Source organism: Oryctolagus cuniculus, chromosome 8 (genome assembly GCF_051225735.1).
Source record: "Oryctolagus cuniculus isolate XC-2025 breed Fujian yellow rabbit chromosome 8, ASM5122573v1, whole genome shotgun sequence".
NCBI classification, from domain to species: Eukaryota; Metazoa; Chordata; class Mammalia; order Lagomorpha; family Leporidae; genus Oryctolagus; species Oryctolagus cuniculus.
Genome location: NC_142874.1, coordinates 59,175,335 through 59,196,093, shown reverse-complemented (window position 1 = coordinate 59,196,093; position 20,759 = coordinate 59,175,335). Strand labels below are relative to the sequence as shown.

Below are 20,759 nucleotides of genomic sequence, written 5' to 3'. Positions count from 1 at the left end.
GTTATTGAGCTCTTAAAATATTTTAGTCAGATGAATTCTAATGAATATATAACTTTCAAAATTATAAGTATTATATAAACAGGCATGTGCATGTTAAGTTTTGAAATTTAAGAGTAAATGATTTTTTGCACATGAGATTAATTTTGAGATCTGTTGCCTGGGACTGTGATTTATAAGATTTATATGTAATGATTTATAAGATATATTGCTTTGCTTCCTGCTTAAGATATCATTTACTGGATTTTCAAAAATAATGCAACAAGGCTGAATTTTATTTATTAAATTCTGACTACAGTGTATGTGGCTTAATCATAGAATGAAATATGATAGATTGGATCTTCCAATGGTTTTCATTTGGTAAAACTAATTATTGCCAAATCTCTGTAAATTCTTAACTATCTTTAAATTCACAGAATTTGGCCATTTTTTCCTTCAGGCCTCTCTGCAAGGCTATCTGGAGTGGAACTGCAACAAAACAGTAGTTATAGTTGCCACAGTTGTATCATCTGCTTCATGTTTCCTATGGTGAGAAATACACTAAGTCATCTCCAAGTTCAAAGCATTCAGCAAACAACAGCAAAGCAGAGCCACCAGAAACACATACTTGATTTTCATGACAAATATGGTAATGTTGTATTAACTGATGGAGCCACATTCTGTGTTGCTGCATGGACATATATAGCAACACAACTTGGAATAGAATGGGACCTGTCCCTTGTTGGCAAAGTCATCCCAAAGGAATAGAGATCGGTAGTCATCCTAGCTGGTGTAATACTGAATTATTTTATTACCAACTCATAAGTGATGCCAAGTAAAAGCACTGTACCAGTCAAAATACTGCATTATTAAAGAAATAAAGTACAATTGAAACCTATATTTTTTAAGATATCTCGCTTATTCTGTATTTTTATTTGTTTTCAAATACCTAATTAGGAATATTCCTTTCATTATCTAATTCTTCAAATGATTCCATAACTTTACAAATAAATTATCCCAAAATCCTTAACTGAGTGACTCTTGTCAATAGTCAAGTATATGGCATAAACAGTTATATAACAATTAACAAGAGAGAACATGTGTAAATTATTTTACTTTTTTATTCATCCACAGGGGGATTTTAAATTAGTATGTATAGATTAGGTCAACCTATGAATGCATAAATGCTTAAAGCAAGCTTAATTTCTAAAACATAATTTAGAAACATAGGAAATGTCTCTGGAATAGCATAGAGAATATCCAAGATATTTATTTTTCAAGCTCACCTTCAGGAATTAATAGATGAATTACATAACACTAATCAATTCTTTTTCATGTCCTAGAAGTTGCATCTTTTTTGGAAGCTGCAGACACATCTTCTGAGGTATCTTTAACTACAAAATTTGGCATTCTGAGATATTCTTGTTAAAGCTCTTGAGAATGATTTATAACCATCTTGTTTTAACAAATTCTTTGCTCCCAAATTTGTCATTTTCTAGGATAATGCCATGTGCACTTTAAACATAACATCTTATGGTGTTATTTTACTTAAAAGTGATGACATGTTGGGAGAGATCAAGGAAAGTCTCTGCTTTTTAGTGTCATATATGGTTAGCTTCCTTTCTGTCTTTCCTTTTAATAAAAGGGCAGTCAATTTAACACATATATTTTCAAAAACTTAATTTTATGTGTCTTCTTAGATTACGATTAATTATAAAACTCAAATATTTGATATTTAGGAAAAATGGGATTTTTACCTCATTAGTTAGTTCATATTCTCTTTTAATTTCATTACACTGTACATTTTTGCTCAAGTCTTATTCACATAGTTTAAAAGAATAAAAGGCCAGTTTTTGAATACTTGATTAGAAAGAAGAAATATTTTACATGGGCAGTGATTGATACCCACTTTCTATTGTTACTGAGAGAGGAAAATATGGCCAATTTGGTACATTGTAGCAGGATTCGTGTACAGAGAAAAAGCACCAAGGCCTTTTAACAGGAAGTAGTCTTTTATTATTTATGCTGGAAGGCACAGGTGGAATTTCTTATCCGAAAACCTGAAACAAGAACAAGGAGAGGTACTTCCTTATATATAGTTTTAGTCTCTTTGTCTCTCTTATAGGCTTCATGTATACATTTGATTGAATATTCTAATGCTACATGACCTGGGCCAGGAATCGATACAATACTGTGCTTGTGTGCATAAATACAAATGATTTTTTCCACCCATATACTTAGCCAGAAACTGTCTGGCAAGGGTTAACACCACTGCTCTGTACCAGCAAGCAGAACCCAAAATGGTTACATATAAACAGATAGCAACTGCATTTGAAGCATTCATAAGCAAGCAGATAACAACCACATTTCATTCCTAGGACAGATTTCTCTTTTTCTTCTTGTGACCGTGGGAAGGCTTCTATCACAACTTTAATCATGTCTGTTAGAAACAAAGTTTAATCAAAATACAAAGGTCTCTACCACAACATGACCTATTAATTTTAAAGCTAGCTGAAAAGTACTTCCTTTTTTCAGGTGGCGGAGGGGGACACAATCTAAATTACATCGCATTTAAAGACAACAAAGAGTACTCTCATACTGGTCTCTGGTGAATCAAGGGCTTGTGTGCAAGCTGGGGATTGTTTTCCTCATGTAGATATGGAGTAGGAGGTGTGCATTATGAACAAGAGGCAAGAGCAACTGTAATGGCAGCTCAACTGTTGGAGTTTTACAAATAGTAGGCACTATGTGAATCTATTTGATGTTTATGGTTAGTTCTCTCAGACTTCTACTGAATTTCCATTTTCCTTGGAATCTCTTCCAAATTTCTCAATTCCTAGCAGTCTGTCAACTAGGATAAGCTGGTAGAGTTTTGTACAGTATCTTTTTAGAAAGGGGACAACGGTGACAATATCCTCCACTTGGAAAATCAGTTTCATAACCCAATGGTCTTTGACAATGCTTTTTACTTAGTTCAGAAATATTGTATATATTCTTTTATTTCAAAAATCATTTATTTTATTTACTTCACAGGCAGAGACAAAGATCTCCCACCTGCTGGTTCACACAAAAATACCCACAGCATGGGGCTTTCCCATGCCAAAACCAAGAGCTGAAAACTCAATTCAGACAACTCAACTCAACTATTTGAGATATCACCACTTCCTCCCAGAGTCCATGTTAGCAGGAAAGTGGAATTGAAAGCAGTGGCACTCCAATAGGAGATGCAGGTATCCAGGTGGCTTCTTTACTGCTAGACCAGATACATGCCTCTTCCCTTGCTTTTATTGATACCCTGTTAGAACACATTATAGATGGTTGTGATTAAGAACATCAATCCATGATAACATTGCCTTCAGCTTTGGTGTTGAATTATTGTAGTATTGCTTGTTTCGAAAGAATATAATACTGCATTGGTCTCAAAATACATGTGAAGACATACTTGTGTAGAGTCAGTTGTATCTCTTATTTACCATCTTGACATGAATTTATTGTGAATGTGTAGATACACTTATGAAATGGTATGAGTTTTTGCCAAAATTTTGTGCACTGGAAGTTTGGTTCCCCATGTCACACTGTTGAACTAGTAGAGTTTTCAGATGTAGATCCTAGTGGGAAGCCAACAGGTAATTAGATTATTGCGAGGGATTAATAGTTTTTCAAGGTGATTCATTCTGGTGGATAGTTTCCAGAAGGCTGATTGCTATAAAACAAGGACATTCCATTTATATGGCCCCTTCTGCATGCAGCCAGTTTTCTGCACTACACAGTTAGGGGCTGCTAGCGCCAGGCTGCTTGGACTTTCCAATCAACAGAAACGTGAGCTAAATATGCTTCCTTCCTAAAAAAGTATTCATACTCAAGTGTTTTGTCATAGCAATAATAAGACTAATGTAGTTTACTTATTTATCTTTAAATCCATAAAATTTATGATAAAATAGACTAGATTGCTACTTTTACATATTTACTTCATTTTTATTATAATATGAAACTGTTCAGATTACAGACATTTATAACATATATCTTATTTGTCTCATTTATTATAAATTTTGGCTTTTTTTACAAAAAACTAATTGAAATGACTAAGAACGTTTAATATGTCATAAGCATTTGAAAATGTATTTATTTACTTATTTGACAGAATGGCAGAGAAATAAAGTGATTTCTTCTACCCACTGATCCACTTCCCAAATGACCACAATAGCCAGGTGGGGGCCAGGCCAAAGGCAGGAGCCAGGAACTCTATCCTGGTCTCCATATAGGTGGCAGGGGCTTAACTGCTTGGACCATCTTCCTCTGCCTTCCCAGGTTCATCAGCAGGAAACAGGATCAGAAGTGGGGTAATAGGTTCTCAGGTAGGCACTTCGATATAGGATGCCAATGTCTTGTGGCAGCTTAATTCGCTGAACCACAACACTGGACCCTATGTCATAAAACATTTATTGTATTCATAATAACCAACAGTTAGCAGGTCTCTAAAATTAATAGCAAATATTAGGATAGAAACTTGAATATATAATTTTTAAGTAAAAATCTAAAATATTTAATTTTAAGGCTTTGTTGCTGCTATGTTTTTCAAAAACTTTAAGATGGTATTTATACTTTAATATATTGGCTAAATATTTATAATTCTGTTGTACTGACTTATTTTAATGCCCTTTTATTTGCATGACATTCACGATACATTAGAAATATAAGGAAGAATTCTAAGGCTTGGCATCTGGAGATGGTATCTAACTTGTTCCATGAAATTTCCTTCTCCAAACAGCAAGAAATTTAAATAATATTATGGCCTTCCTCTAATTAAAAGACAAGGCCTTTGAATACTTTATAATGTAAAGTAATGCCACCCCATGGCCTTATTATTTTTTTTTTTCTATTTCTAAATACTCCATGGACAGATCTTTTGTAAAAGCACTTTGTACTACAACTTATCCAAAGCATTCTTTTCCTCTGATTTTCCATGAACCGTAAATGTGTGTCATTTAGATCTAAATTTGGAACCATTTATTTAAAAAGCCCCTGTCGGAAACTATTTCCATCTATCACTATGTCTCCAGATTTCATATTGTTGTCTCATGCATGGTAGACATTCATCAATTCTAGGAATATTCAAATACTTCATGAGAAATGGAATTAAAAGTTAAAAACCTTTGGTGAATAAAATCATAAACTGAATGATTTTGATAACACAGTGTCTCCAAGCTCTATGCTATATTGGTAGATGAGATAAACACAGGGATTCTAGGTGTGAAGTAACAGAATATGAGATGTTTTGTTTTTCTTATTTTATCAGACACCTTGGAATTTCTATTAGTGTTAAATTCATAATGTGAAAGATGAAGATTAAGATACATTTTGCCTTTATTTTAAAATAATACACTAGTGGTATTAATTTCATTTCCTTGCTTTTATCTATTACAAAATTTGTTTTATTTTATTTTCACTAAAATCACTGACTCTGTTACACACAATGTTAATGAAAGGAAAATTTACGCTGTTAAATGTATTTGGAGGCCATTATTGATATTAATCTCAATTTTATTTTAACAAAATAAATTCATGTATACAGGATATGGGTATTAAAAAGGAATCTGTTCTTGTGGTAGGCTTTGTGGTGCATTTGGTTAAGCCACTGCTTTGAGACTCCTGTATCCTTCGTCAGAGTGCCAGACTGAAGAAGGGAGAGGATGTTGGGCAAAGTACTTAGGTCCTTGCCACTCATGTGGCAGAATTGGGTGGAGTTCCTAGCTTCTGATTTTGGTGTGAGTTTGGCCTGACCCAGACTTGGCTCTGGCAGATATTTCTAGAGTGAGCCAGGAGATGGAAGATTGTGTGTGTGTGTCTGTGTGTGTGTGCCTTTCCCTCTCTGTCATTCTGCCTTTCATATACATAAGATCTTTATAAAACAGTGTTCTGCTCCAAATATTACTATTATAACTTGAGAATGGAATCTAACTTGTTTCATCCTTATTTTATGATCAGTTAATATAATTACCAAATATTTTGCCTTCTCAGAATTATTATAAAAATCAAATGAATTAAAGAGAGTTATATGGTTGTTGCACCATTAAACAATTTTAATATCCCTCCCTACATTGTTGAGCACATGATCATCCTTAAATTATATGCACCTCCAATGTGAGCATGCAGGAGACACACATAATCTGTTGATTGGAACATGTAAATGTCAAACAGCTCGATTCTAGGAGACTGTATCATTTAATTAACTGAAAATAGATGCAGAATATCATGCTGTTTACAATAGGTGATTACTCATCAAATAAACCATGGTTTGATTCACCTTCTGCCTTTTTACCTATTGGCTTGGCTTTCTTCTGATTTCTTCACTTCTTTCAGTAAGATCTAAAATACTGCCTACCTTATATGGATTCTCAAAAATTGAATAAATTAGGCATATTAAGTATTGGAATAAAATGACGATTAATGAATGGTTGGTATGATTTTTCTCTCCAGCAGCTCTGACATTATTATTGCCATAATTAACAAAATTCAAGACTCAAGTTGATCTATTAGAGGGAGATGTGGATACAAAAACACTAGGATACATCAATGCAAACAAATGTAAATTAGTTTGAATCATAGTGACAACTATTAACCTGTAAAAATTGTTCTTCAACTGGAAAGAAACTTGAAGAAAAGAAAAACCCCACACTGATTCACATATTAATTCTATTCCAGTAGTATGGTTAGTTAACTACAGTTTTACAAGATTTTATTTGCACAATAAGTGTTTGACTATTAAGCTGCATTTAATAGTGACAACATGCTTTAATTTTATGAATAACTAAGGCGAACTAAAATGCAATATGCAAGTATGTAACTTTCCTTCTTCAACATAAGGGGAATTCTGTAATTTATCCAGAGATTACATTGCATCACTCATGAGCTTAGTGTAGTATTAGAGAACATAAAACAAACTCTGGTTCCTAGAATATGGGCTTATAAAGTTAGTCTTGGGCTCCATGTAAATTTTGGGACTATTTACAGTGAACCAAAAAGGCTATGCTCTATTCCTGGAATTAAAGATAAAAGCTCCCTGGAAGTCAGTGTTTGATTTTGTAAAACAGAAATCATCATCTCCTCCAATTCCCTAAGGAGTCTCTAAGCAAATCAAATATTTTTAACATATTTGGTTAGCTTAAACGTGCAACAAAACTCTAGTTTTAATATTACCTTGCAACATAATAACAAGGAAATTTGAACATCACTACATTTATAAATTCAGCACCACTTTATCTTTTTTTTCTGAATTTCCTACTGAGATCATCGAATAATGTACATAGTCTTCTCAGGTTTGAAATAGTGAAACTAACCTTCAGCTGTCATGCTTTTTTCTAAATGAGTAGGTGTCTGAAGATGATATTGCTATAACAACAGGATAAGTTATAAAACTTTGATACATTTTATGCATTTGTTGATGGTTGATTAATTCATCCTACCTGGCTCTTGATCCACTCCCTTGAATAAAATGATGTGCAATGCTTTGTAGTGTTGTCAACCTCACATAAAGACCCTATAGAATACCACAGCAGCATCTGCTATTAGGAGTCAAAGAGCAGAGATAAAAGCTTTGTTAACCAGCTTATTAGGAGACAGTGTTTTGTATTTAGCAATGATAGAAATTTGGTTTATACCATTATTGGCTATTACCCATAGATTCTCAGTCAGAGGTGTTGGTGTGGGTCATCAACTTCTGGGCTGTTTTGATGTCCTTGACAAGTGAATTAGTTTAATATCTGAATACTTAAAGCTCTGCCAGATGCAAAGAGATGTCTCAAAAAAGAGGAACTATTTTTAGATGAATACATTGTGATACTATGCAGGATATAAACAGGAATGTAAAACTTTACTTTTTCAGAACATGTGTGAAATGTATGTTCTATCAGGCAAAGCATTTCATTGTGTGCATCAGTAATACTGGAAATATTAAGCAAGTAAGATAAAATAATATATATTTGAAAATAAAAAGTGACTATGGTATGATAGAACAATGGAATTAATATTCCATTGGTTTTTATTTTAAAGTGTGATTTTAGTATCATTATTTAGGTATATGTAATATAATGTTTAAGAACCATACACTGGGGCTGGTGCTGTGGCTTAGCTGGTAAAGCCACTGCATGCAGTGTCAGCGTCCCATATGGGTGCCAGTTAGAATCTCGACTGCCCCACTGCTGATTCAACTCTATTTCATGGCCCGGGAAAGCAGTGGATGATGGCCCAAGTGATTGGTTCCCTGAAGCCAGGTGGGAGGCCTGGAAGAAACTCCTGTCTCCAGGCCTTGCAGTCATTTGGGGAGTGAACCAGCAGATAAAAGACATCTCTCTGTTTCTTCCTCTCCCTCAGTAACTCTACCCTTCGAATAAAGTACATACATCTTAAAAAAACATACAAACAAACAAACATACATGTTTGGATCTGAAAATTCTAGTTAATTTTTAAAACATAAAGATGATAATTATAAGGATTATTCTCTATGCAGATAAATTATTTCCTTTTTATGCAGCATTAGTTATTATTCTGCATGCATTCCATTTTATTCTGATTGAAGATTAATCTTTATTTTCATGGATTTGAAATGTGTTTTCCTTTCACTTTCTTTGTGCCAGAAATTTATGTTCAATGAAATCAAGTTTTAATATTCAATGGTTTCGAAATACTTTCATTTAGTGACGGGACACAGAAATAGCATTTTTGTGTTTGTTAACCACGTACAGGCTGAGAATCCGTAATCTGAAATCTGAACTGTTCTAAAATCTGAAACACTTTGAGAGTTGCCATGATGTGGAAAATTACTCACTGTATGTGATGAGTTACTCTCAAAACAGACTAAAAACATTATGCGATATTAACTTCAGGCAACTTGTATAAAGTGTATATTAATTAAACACCTGATTCCTGAATTTCATGTTCAGACTTGAGTCCAATCTCTAAGATAGCTACTTGTGTATATGCAAATGTTTGAAAATCTGAAAAAAATCAAAATCTTAAATATTTTTGTCCCAAGCACATCAGATAAAGGATATTTAAGCTATATAATTTTTGGTGGCTGCCAGAAAGAGGTATAATTCACAGATTAAACTGTATTTTAAAGAGGATTTACAGTAATATACTTCAATCATGAAGTCTGCATATTCAAATATATTGAACTAAATATTTGTTCTGTTCTATGGTGAAAATCATTACAATGCATTATACTTTGATATCCTGTATTATTTTACCTTTCAAATAGCTAAACCACATCACCAAATGACAGCTGCTGAAAAATCCAAGATTCAGCAGGTGTTTCAAAATTCCCCCTTGTTTCCTGCTAGTAATGAATCTGAAGAACATTTTGGCTTATAAACTTTCTCAAATGGAGGATTCTCTACCCCTCAACATAGCAGAGAATGCTAGATGTATCCCTAACTGTGAGAGCGCTCTGCAGTGAGAGTGCATGGGATATATTTTGAACTCCACAAGCTGCCCCACTGTAGACCAATGGGGTAGAGAGCCCTGCAGAGGTCTCATTCTGAGAATCTTCTAATGGTGCCACAGCAGCAGTAAAATACAACAAAACCTGGTGTCACAGACGGGAATAAAACATTTTGGATTTCCACTGCCTAGTCTAGTTTTTTTAAAGGTCTATTTTTCTGTATTTCTGATGGAAATGTCTGGCTAGTCAATGTATTTCTACCACCAAGGAATCATGTATTGATAGATAATTGCTGTTTTTCTTTAGTAGGCTGAAGGGCAGATATGAAGTTGTATAAATCAGATTTACAATGAATAATTTAAAATAAAACCCATGTTATGGGTGAAACCAACATTTAATAATTAAAGTTTATTTAGCAGCTAAAGCAATTTCCTTAATTAATTCTCATTATTTCACAATGTATTTTGTATTATTCTTTCCTCCTGAATCTGGTTTTCCTTCTTTCTGTGATGTTGATAAATCCTCTACATTGACTCACCATACTTATAGGTGATGATGAACAACCATGAAATTAGACAAAGATGAAGAACCTGAAAACCTTGAAAAGCTCAATGTTTATTAGACAACATATGCAGTTTTCCAATTAACACTTCAGTGTATTTTACCATGGTATCAGTTAGTTGATGCACGTTCTAAAACAAATCCTGTTAGAAATTTAAAACTAAAATCTAGAGTTTAATTAAATTTGTTATGAACACTTTCTGTTCATAATCATGATTTTTCATAATGTTTTTTCTTATTATGGTAGCCATAGAAACATTTTCAATATTATTTTTTTTTTTTGACTGGCAGAGTGGACAGTGAGAGAGAGAGACAGAGAAAGGTCTTCCTTTTGCCATTGGTTCACCCTCTAATGGCTGCTGTGGCCGGTGCACTGCCGCTGGCGCACCGTGCTGATCCGATGGCAGGAGCCAGGTACTTATCCTGGTCTCCCATGGGGGTGCAGGGCCCAAGCACTTGGGCCATCCTCCACTGCACTCCCTGGCTACAGCAGAGAGCTGGCCTGGAGGAGGGGCAACCGGGACAGAATCCAGCACCCGACCGGGACTAGAACCCGGTGTGCCGGCGCCGCAAGGCAGAGGATTAGCCTAGTGAGCCGCGGCACTGGCTTCAATATTAATTGTAATAAAAATTTCATTTCTATAAAGAGAGTGTTTTTCTGTTTTTTTTTTTTAATATTTGCCCTTTCAGTTTATCTTAGGCTTTTCACACTTTTAATTATATGATATTAAAAGCCATGTCCTATTATGACTCAACAACAAAACACAGTAATACATTACTGCAGAATGACTGGAAATTTCCTCTTATGGATATGAGTACCAAGCTAGACACATCAGTTATCAATCTCAGACCCACCCACTACTTACCAGCCTACAATTGTACAATAAATAGGAAAATTAGGGTTGCATATACCTCCAACTTCTCAGAATGTACATTTTCCCAAGATTTTGTATACAAGCCATATACTAAACGCCCTTCTTTGTAATTTAGGAGCCACAAAGGCCTTTAGGAACATTCTGATTTGTGTCAGGATAATTGTTTCACTGAAAGTCCTACTTATTTTGCCACAAATTTTGAAGGAAGCTTTAACTGATATCGCTGAAGCTAAGTTTTCATATACTAAGTGTGCTACATACAGAAGACTACACTGGTGTTGAGTCAAGGATTGATATGTTTTTCTCTCCATTCTTAAATATCATTTCAACTCCAACTCAATTCAATTCCATTCCTACTGATTTCCATTCCAACTCAATCAGTTCAACTACAACTGTGAAATTATAAAGACGGTGTTAGGAAAGGTGAGATAATTTCTAAGTCTCATTTCATCTCTAATCCTTTCTAATTCAATGAAAGCTTCCCTGAAAATTAATTTTAGTAACAGAGCTAGAAAAGGAAACATGAAGGCAGTCAAGCCACAGTAGATCTTTTAGCTTATGTCATATTCTGATTCCACATACTCATTGTTGTCCAGGCTCTTGGAAATCAGGTAGAAGGAACATTCATCTTCAGTGAGACAATGCCTTTATTTTCCTGTCTCGAACAGCCAATCTGATGAAATTATTTGGCAAATAGCAAAGAAAGTTAATTTTGTAATACATCATTCAGACTAAGTGACAAGTATGAATTCTTTTTTATTAGAAACCAATGCAATATATTAAGAATAAGATTTTATATAATTGAATATATGTTCCCAGGGAGAATATCAAATAAGTTTAATTTCGAAACCACTAAAACCTGTAAGTTTTCCCCCTCTGTGACTGAAAGGGAGTTGCTATAAAATGAGTATGAAGTTACATACTTCGGAAACTTGAATTTAACAAGGAGTGCTAAAATTCAACCTTGCATTAGTCATTATAATTTTTGACACTGTCTTAATGTGTGCAGGAAGAATTGAACTCTAGAGCTAGAAAGGGCATCGTTAAAAGACAAGATTGCCTTTCTGTATGACAGATATTAATATTAGATCATTTGCTTGGCTAGAAACAGAGTGCATAAGGTGTATGGAGGCCATGCAAATTTGGTTCAGACTGAAAACCTTTCTTGCTATATTTCTTCCTCCTTCTTCTATACTTTACCAGTGAGTTAAAAGAAATATGACTAAGTATTAATTGTTTTTCTCTGCTATATTCCACATTTGTTACAGAGAAGGTAGTCCATTGAAATGCTTGAGTTAATAAGTGCATTTGGTCTTATCCTGGAAGCATTGGAAGCAAAATCTTTAGTTTTGTTTTTCAGAAAATTCAACATTTATAGAACCTGCAAGACTCCTTTATTTGTGATGTATCTTCCCTATATATGCCAACCAAATGTAAATCAAAGTAGCCAGTTGTTTTCCTTCAGGAGAAAAGAAGATAGTGTCTTATTTAGTATATTATTTCACCACTAAAGCATAATTTTAAATAAATCATTAACTGAAATAAGACAGCATGGAATATAGACATAATTACTCTCCAAGTACAGTTAAGAAATGAAGAAAGAATGAAAGAGAAGGGAGTAACTTTAAGAAGAGTAATTTTAGCTTGTTTGCCATAGTCATTGTCATTGTTACCAGAAGAGTTTTGAAAGCATTCATAGAAGAGGAGAATGAAAATTTGAGTCTATTTTAGTGCAAAAGAAGAGATTAAAATTTATGCAATTTTTTCATAATATATATTTTCATTAAAGACCATTTGTATACATGAATTGCACATATTTGCACCAAATAAAATTGTCAATTAATTTATTTTCCATTAATATTTTGAATTAATTTCATATAAGCAGAAAGGATTTGTAGTTGAGACAAGTAGACCTGGGTCCCAATCATCAGGGTACAAAATTCAGTTGACTACTTTAAAAATAAATTTATGACCTGGTACAAGTTGCCTACTCTCTCTAGGCTTCAGATACAGCTTCTATTAGGTGGAAAGGATAATAATAGTATCTCCTCCAATTATTTTGAAAAACAAACTAGTATTTCTATTGCATATTTCTATTTTAAATGTAAATGTCAATTTTCCCCGTGTCACACACATGTTAATATATATTCTTGTAATTTTTATAGCCTTGAGACACATTTGAGTTTGTAATCTGACTAATGCTATTGACCTTGATATTAAATGAAGAAGCAGTCTTGATGCTGCTGGGACTTGATGGGAGATAATTCTCTGTGGGTCTCTGTCTTTTCTGCTGTCCTGCCAGCAGAAAGACAGACTGCCTTTGTTTTAACCTGTCCTTGCAAGGACGTTTGTGTGTAGGCTCTGGAGACAAGGAACAAGGGCAGCCATGCTTCTGACTAACTATAAAAGATTTAATTTTCTAACCTCTGACTGGTTCTGTCAGTTGCTTCAGCTTTACATTAGACTGCAATAATTGCTTCTATTGACAGCATTTCACTCTCTGTCAGTCACTACAGGAGGTACTTTAAATATAATTTAGAAAAATGTTCTAACTATGCATTTTCAATATTATTATCTATTATTTACTGTATTACAAAAACAATTCTTAAGAGTTAAAGAATGTGTTCAAGCTGAGAAGCCCTGAGAGCAGGGTGGATGAGTTGTGTTTGAAACAAGACAGACATTTACAAACAAGGATCTCTGCTATCAAATATAGAACCAACACCTTTTTAAAATGTAATGAGTTATCTATCCAAGGATCTCAAAAACTATTATATAAGTGCTAATGTTTGATTTGTATCTGTATATTTAACAATTATGGAACAGAGAAATGCCACTGATTTCTCTCTACCGGTGTGCAAGTCCTGACTTCCCACCTAGAATGATGGATATGAATCAAAACATGCTGTTTTATATAAAGCTTATTATTATTACTATTTGTTTGAAAGTCAGAGTTACAGAAAGAAACAGAGATAAACAGAGAGGAAGAGATCTTCCATCTTCTGGTTCACTCCCCAGATGGCCACAATAACCGGCACTGGGCAGGTCCCAAGCCAAGTGTCAGGAGATTCTTCCAGGTCACCCATGTGGATGCAGGGGCCTTCCTCTGCTGCTTTCGCTGGCACATTAGCAGGGAGTTGGATCAGAAGTAGAGCAACCAGGACATGAACTTGCACCCTTATATGAGATGGCATCCTTAGAGGTGGTGGCTTTACCTGCTATGCCACAACACTGATTCCTGAATTAAAACTTTGTAAATGAACTTGCCAGCCTTTAAATTTATGTGATCCTAATTCTCAAAAGTTAATCATTCACATGTTAATTGATTATAACAACTAATTGTCATAGAGCAGGAGGTTCCTAATCAACTGTTGCATGCATTTGTCCAGTTTTTCACAATTTATTTACTTTATTTTTGCATATGGTAAAGCGTGCTTTGAGTTTTTTGTTTGGGTTGTTTTGTTTCCAAAGGAGGGGGACTAAAGTTATACATAAATAGGGAAGTTATTTTGATCCCAGTTGTCAAAACTGGGCCATAAAAATTGGCCACAAATAAAATTTCACATACACAAAAATCTCAAAAGGGAAAATACCAGCTTGCTGTAGAAGGGGTGGGGTAGCCAGCTGTGCTGTTAAGTGGTTCATATGTGTTATATGTTGGGTGAATTACTTTTGCTCTGAAGGCCTCAGTTTCTTGTCTTTCAAATAGTAATGTTACATAACTCATGTGATCAGTGTGATTATGTAAAATCCTATATATAATGCAATTGAAGTATTATCTGACTCCAAAATTGCATATAATCCGTGTAAAGGATTTACTATTTTATTTTATTGCTAAATGATTAAATCTATGAACAAAGGTGACAATATTTTCTCAAGTTTATGAAGAACGATTTTTAGACTGGGAACAATGAAGTCACTTGTCCAAAGTAGAACAGCTGGTATGTGGTGGAGTTGAGTTAAAAAGTAAGACAGCTCACAGGGACTGCATAATCTAATCACCCTATAAAGCTTAGAAGAGATTCGTAGTGTAAGGCTGCAATGCTTTCCAACAATGTGTTGCTTGGCAATCACCCTGACACTCAAGTATATTCCACAAATGCAGGGCTATTTTCAACACATTGTTGTTTGTTTCATTGTTATGTAAGCAATAGCTGTTAAATAACTTTAGATAATTTTCCTTTTTTTTTTTTTGGAAAGTGTAAGAAGAAATTATGCAAAGTCATTTTTTCTATGTTTATCACTTCAATGGTATGATCATTATACCTTTTCTTAACAATTGTAGAAACTGCATAATTAAATATTAGCTTGAATTTCCTGGAGAATATAATTTAATGGTTATTTCACACAAACTGCAGTTCTCTATGTATATCTGCTCAGGTCATAATTTTGCCAAATGATGACTCATCAGTAATAATTGCCTTTACAATCAATTATAATAGCTATTTATCCAGATTTACAATTACAAATGTCAGTCTATAAGGATGCATTATTTTCATTTAAATGATATAACAAATTATAAAATACATAAATATAGATACTACTAGCATATGTAGTCTTATTTAGTTAATATTATACATGCCTAAAGGCACATCCTTTAAATAAATCTCTTTTCCTTTTCCCTAACCATTGTTCTTGTTGTTCTTTGTAAGATATAAACCAACTCTTTCACATCAAGCCAAACCTCAAATCAAGTGCATCTGCTCTGTGTATAAAAGTGACTTCCTTAAATCACAATCAGGTAAAAGTAAGATAAACAGAAACAAACCAGAATGTTGTAAATGTAGAAACAGTGTTTCTTTATTATCATCATTACAAACAGACTAAAAATCTGATGGCAGCCTTGTATAACCAATATTTTAATAAGGATATGTATATCTCATATAAAACATCCACTATCTAGTCAACCAATCAGATTTCCATTTAATATGATGTATACAGTGTACACACATATACACACAGAGACAGACAAGGACACAAGGGTTTTGTAGATAATTGAAATTTAAAAATAATTTCAAATTAACTGCTATTTCATTTTATAACTCCTTGGAGGTTTGTCGCACCTCTAATTATTTTTCCTGATGGCTCTGGTCTTTACTAGGCTGAGGAATGAAGGGACTGATACTGGTGGATCAGTTTTCCATTTGTGACTGTCTGAATGGAAAATTGATTGCCATATTTACTTACATACTTTACTAATCATTTTCTGCTTCAGTTATATCAAATCAATTTTGAATTCCTAAATATAGGGGAAGGCAAGGAAATGTAAACCAGCAAAATTGACTTGAGCATAGACCACATATCCATGTTTCATTTCATTACTTTACTTAGTAAGCTAAATGAGACATCACAGATACTTTATAAATTATTATGAGAATATGATTACTGCTATTGACAATGATTATTTTGTATTCTATAGTATTTTATTCTTCTCAAAATGATAAGTGTAATTTTAATTGGTGCTAGTTTTGAAAACTATTACTAAACAAGCCACCACAATGTATCCTTCTTCCCTTGAATGCTTATTTTGTATCAGATACTGAGGTAAGCACCTTGCAATACAGCAGTCTCCCCCTTATTTACAGGGAATGTGTTCTAAGACACGCAGTTACAAGCTCTATAAACACTAAGTCTGTTTTGCATGTACATAGTAGTGAGAACCTTTAGTTTATAATGAAGCACCATAAAGACTAACAATAACTGATAATAAAAATAGAACAATATGCTGTAATAAAATCACAAACATCACCACTCTTGGGCTTTGGAGTCATTATTAAGTAAAGTAAAATACGTATTATTTGAACACAAGAAATGTGTTACTTTTACAGTACAGGTGATAACTGTGAAGACTACTAGGTGACTAATGGGCAGATGGCATATATACCATACAAAAATATGACTCATGTTGCTGGAGAGACGAAGAAGGGCCATGCAAGATTTCAGTGTGCCATTCAAAATGGCATGCCATTTAAAACTTAGGAGCTGTTTATGTCCGGGATCATGCTTTTACTAATTTTGGACCACAAAAGGTGAGTACCTGAAACCATGGAACTGGAAATGTTGGGTAAAGGAAGACCACTGTCTTATTAGAATATTCAATCAATCAGTGAATGAACAAGAAAAATGGAGGTTCAATTGCTCTTTCAACATCAAATATTTCATGTGTGAGAACTTGTTATTGAGTCACAACCACTGATCCTCCACCACCACAACCCTCTCTGGGAATTACACTCTTACTCTCCAGACCAAGCCTGGTAAAGCAAAAAGGAATTTTAAATAGTGAAGTGTTCATTATATTCCTGAGAGATAGCTAAGATGTGGATGATGTGACTTTGTCTTTTGTAGGCCATGCCATCTTGGCAATTCATGAGAACTTGGGATTCTCATTGTTGAAGTAGAGATACTGTATCTCTTTGAGTCTAGCATTTGACAATGAAGTTGTTATTTCATCAATAGTACCACAATTTCATCTGTAATAACTTTAGTTTATCATTTGCATAATTATTGAAACAACACTGAGTCTCACTAAAAGGGTGACAGGCCTGTCGAAATTTATTGTCACCAAACTCTCATGGTTGTTTCATATGGCTTGATAATTCAAAAAGCCTTCTCACTCCAACCCACAACCTCACTTTTCATTATCATTTTACCTGTTTTCCATTCTAAAATATTGAATTCTTTTCTTCTCTCTGATACATAGCTGAGAAATTTGGCCTCCTACTGCAGAAAACTGATAAAAACCAGCTAAAGAAATTTTTTCCTATGACCAAGGATATGAGCCCACCTGTATCCCCATTGCTCTTCACTCATTCCATTTCTGATAAACCCTAAACAAGCTCTGTCTTCATATCTAAGTCCAGTTCACCCAGAATATCCCACATATTCTGATGAAAACTTGACAACTTTCTCTTAGATATGCAGCCTTTCGATTAGTTTGAATTTAAACACAGTGAATGATTGTGAGGTTAGGTTAGGTTAGGTTAGGTTATGTGACATGGTTTTGAATGGTAACTTCAGATAGCACAAATATCTTCATTCCCCTGTCTCATTCATTTTGGACATGGGCATGTACTTTATCTTGGTCAGTGGTACATCAGCATGTACCAGAAAAGCTGAGGAATAATAAGCACTTGTACATTACAGCTGTTTGCTTTTGAAAGTTCCTCTTGGAATTCAGGAGCTAAACCATAAGCAAACCAAAGTTAAGCTCTATGGCAAGATGGAGGGCAGGCAGAGGCTGGCACCAGGCACATAAGGTTAAGCTGTCTGGAACCTTTTATTAGGGCCCGCCGGCAATTGAATATAGTTGTGAATGACACTACTGATTCATCATGTGGAGCACATAAATACATCACTCTGCAAAACTCTAAACAATTTATTGACTCATAGAAACATGAAAAATAAGAAATAATTGCTGTTTTAAGCTACTTCCTTTTGAGTTGAGTAGCTACATAGTGATAAATGACTAAAGCAAACATTCTAAAATATTTTTCTATTGAAAGAAAAAACACAGAAATGTAACAGAAAAACAAATATGAGCCCATCAAACCCTGATATAATTTGACGTCTTCTTCCAATTATCATAAACTCTATTATCAAAAAGACTCAAAACAGTTTTCATCACACACTGCCTGAATCTTTCACAATCACGGATTCAACCCTCAGTCTATGTAGATTTGCTTCCACGCCTATCTCTTCAAGAAAACAGCTCTAAGGCATGGCAATCAGTGATTTTTATTTCTGTTCTCATTTTAAATGGTCTCTTAAAAGCACTTAAATGTTTGCAAAATTTCTGTTGAAATACTTCCTTTATTCGTGTCCCTGGTTGCTTCTGATTTTTTCCTCTTGTGCTTTGTCAGGTTCAGCTCAATTTTGAAATTAAATGTTGAAGTTTTTCCAAGGATTCATTGTGAATCCTCCCATTTCCCCTCCTGTGTCATTGTCCAAGATCTAGGTCTTTACATTACCACCCATACCAAAATGGTTTACAAGTATCTTTCAATGTATATTTTTATTTCTATGAAAATAACCAACATGTATCTAGTTTTGCAAGCTTAAATTAATGCTCCAAGTCAATCTCAAGCTTCTTATCAAATAATTTCTTCTATTGTACTTTGTAAATATTTTAAACCATATACTTTACCCATAATCTTAACTCAGTGACACAAAAATAATTATTTTAACAAATGTTTTGCATACTAGCAACATAAATTTGTTCCAATTTTGTTTGCTCTTTTAAACGGAAAGTTCAGTATTTAAATTGCAAAGGTAAACAGGAAGGAATAAATTGTGAAGCATATGCTTCTGATATTGAGTGCAATGCTTGACTCTTCAGAGAAGATAAAAACAATATTCTACTTATAACAACTATTTTAAAGTGAAGTGTATATTTAGCGTGTCAAAGGATAAATTATGTATCTTGAGTACTACCTCTCAAAATTTTCCTGAACAATCATGACATAATAGAATAGCCAAAAATAGACTTGAAGCCCATTTTTCAGAAATGCAGGCAAAATTTATCAAAAGTGAGAATTAAAAAAAAGAAGAAATGATCTTTCTCTTTTGATATAAACCTGTATTATTGACAACCTGAGGATAAAAAGAAAAAATAAAACTTCCTAAATAATTTATACTTATAGCTACGATAGGAGTCTACATAATCATAACCCTATTCCATCCCTTCTCTAACTTATCACTCTCGACCATGTATAGTTCTAACTTGGAATAACTTTTAACACTCTGACTGTAAAGCAATTCCTTGTTGACAGATAGTTATGTGGTCTTCTATTTTTGCAGATAGTCAGAGACAGCAATTGCATAATATGGTTTTAAAATTGCCCTTTCCTAAAACTAGCAGCCATATGAATTCTCATTAAATTTGTTTATTGTATTTATGACAGAATGCATGCGAGATAAAATATTTTGTTAATGCTATATATACATTGAGATCTACCAGAAAAGATGTTCTTTGGGATATAAAATATTGCCAAGAATACTAAGAAATAGCACAGTGACAGTAAATCTGTGGTAAAGTTGCAGAACTCCACTTTACCTCACATAAACACTGACATGCTTATTCTTGACATTCTCATCATGTATTTCATCATGTGAGGAAAACATGGGATTATGGTTGACCTCAATTTTTGTTTTGTGTGTGAGTTAGAAAGGCTGAGAATTCTTATTAATGTGTGTTCTCCAAGATGAATCCTAAGTTATACACATTCAATAAAACCACTGTAGAAATAGGGCAACTAAAAGTTAACAGCTAAAAAAATATGTTTCCCATAATAAGTCATCAAAATATGATAAATTCTCAGTGTTTCCCCCCCCCCCCACAGGAAGTCTCCTACTCTTGTACTAAGTTTCCATCAGAATACAGAGGACACTTAAAGGATTTAGCAGGTCTTTAGAGACTAGAATTCTATACTTATGATTCCATAGAAAGAAAAGCCAACTGACAATGGATATAACCCTAGATGTGATTTTCATATATCTAGACCATAAATTTTTTAAAAATGTTGAGTGTTTATTACTACCAGTAGTAATATTTTTAGACTTTTAAAGACACCTGCCTTTTGCTCCCCACTGTTTCTTATTGAAAAATAGGTTTTTAAGATTTCAGTGTGTTCTGTATGCATCTCCAAATAAGTATCTTGATGCCTGGAAATTGTGCGTATTTTAATATTGATTTTCATAAAGTACATTCATTATAATTTCAAAATTTGTGTTACAAAACAGCAATATCAAATTTTTTTAAAAGATTTATTTATTTATTTGAAAGTAAGAGTTGCAGAGAGAGACAGAGGGTGGTCTTCCATCCGCTGGTTCACTCCCCAGTTGGCCGCAACAGCAAGAGTTGGGCTGATCTGAATCCAGGAGCCAGGAGCTTCTTTCCTGTCTACTAGGCG

The 20,759-nt window shown here is 33.9% G+C and overlaps 1 pseudogene; it reads left to right on the top strand.

Moving 5' to 3' along the window:
- The first annotated feature begins 513 nt into the window (after positions 1-513).
- On the top strand, positions 514-744 carry LOC100345350 (cytochrome c oxidase subunit 7B, mitochondrial pseudogene; annotated as a pseudogene).
- Positions 745-20,759: the final 20,015 nt, after the last annotated feature.